This window comes from Sebastes umbrosus, chromosome 13, assembly GCF_015220745.1.
Source record: "Sebastes umbrosus isolate fSebUmb1 chromosome 13, fSebUmb1.pri, whole genome shotgun sequence".
NCBI classification, from domain to species: Eukaryota; Metazoa; Chordata; class Actinopteri; order Perciformes; family Sebastidae; genus Sebastes; species Sebastes umbrosus.
Window position 1 is genome coordinate 6,917,112 of NC_051281.1, and position 1,913 is coordinate 6,919,024.

A 1,913-nucleotide genomic window follows, 5' to 3' on the forward strand; every position below is an offset into this window, starting at 1 on the left:
ATCAACTCTTTAATTAGAAAATTAAAAAATCTTACTGAACTAAACTTTAATTTCATCACATTTTTTTAAATAACTACAAAGCTTTACAGAAATTAGATTTGGACAAGACAACGCATAAAATAATCAGTGCTGGACAGGAACTAAGTATATTTACTCAAGTACTGTACTTAAAAACTACATGCATTGCGTGAGTATTTAAATTTGATGCTCTTTTATACTTCTACTCCACTACATTTATCTGACAGCTGTAGTTTCTGGTGATTTTGCAGCTTAAGACTTTCATCCGAAATCATTTTATAAAATATAAAACATTGCACTTTTAATAATAACATACATTTTGTGGTTAATACTTTGACTTGTAATGAAGTGTTTTTAAATTATATTGGTACCTGAAGTTGCACTAATCAGTGTTTTTAGACTGAAATATCTCAATGACTATTGGATGGATTGTATTTCAATTTTGCACAGATGTTCATGGTCTCCAGAGGATGAATCCTACTGACTTTAGTGATTGTCTGACTTCCTGTAGCGCGACCAGCTGGTCCATTTTTTTCCTATCCATTTCTCAATATCTACTTGATCTACATGATTCCTACATCATGTATCTTAATAACTTTGGTGATCCTCTGACTTCTCATCTAACATTGCTGGAAAAGCTGGAAGCTAAAGACAGACTATTGAAAATTACTTTAATTCTCTGTCCTCCACTGTAGGCCCATTAAATGAAAGGAATATCAGTGTACAGTAGGCTACAGTCTATATAGGTCCAAAATGTAGTTAGCGTAGCTTAGTACAACTAAAAGTGTATAGGCTAAATGTATTAATAAGGCAAATATTCAGTAGAAGGTGCTTACACTACATTTCCATCACGTCTGTCAGCTATAGTAACATACACCATGAATAACTTCACACAACGACATGATTGGCTGCATGGCATATCATTGTGGGGTGTGATGGTTAAAATGTGACAACAGCAACATGATCTGTGACTGTGAATAAAGCACGAAACCTCTGCTGCCAAACTGAGGATTTAAATCAGGATAGTGTCTTTGCAGTCGCAGCGAAGCCTCTGGTTCTGATTACAGAGTGGACAGGTGAGAGAGATAACTGCAGACACACAGTCCACCCCCACTTTGCACTGATGAATGTGTCGGTGTCATCACTGCACTCATACTGTGTGTGTATCAGTGTGTGTCACTACAACATGTGATTGAGTAGGTGGTCTTTGATGCTTCTTTCCATCCTAGTGACTCAAAATTGTACAGATAAAATGTGATAATGACCCGATAATAGTGTCACATTGCAAAAACTGAGTTTGATCAAATGATAATTGAAATAAAAGTGCAGTTACTGTTATACAGTAAGTCAAAATAAATCTTTCTGCACCCCTACATTGATATTGTTTGTTTAAAGGTCCCATATTGTAAAAAGTGAGATTTTAAGGCATTTTACATTATAAAGCAGGTTTAAGTGCTTTATAAATGCTATTAAACTATCAAAACGCTCAATATACAGAGAAATACACACAGACCGTATTCAGAAATTGCGCGTTTGAAACAAGCCGTCAGGATTTCTGTCCATTTGTGATGTCACAAATATACAATATTTAGACCATTACACGGTTTTAAACGAAACGTCCCAGTTTATTTCCTGTTGCAGTGTATGTGAATAACATCAGCTGACAGGAAGTAAACATGGACCCAAACTGTTTCCTAGCAATGCAATTACGTTGCAATTCTATTGAAATGTGCTAAACGGAGCACATATAAAATATATAGCGGATATAAAATATATATATATTTGGGGTGTCTTGTTATCATAACTAAGTATAACTTCATGTTTACTTCAATATGCTGATAATTGAGGCATCTGATCGAACTGGGCCAAAAACCCTGCTACGACTACAACTCCCA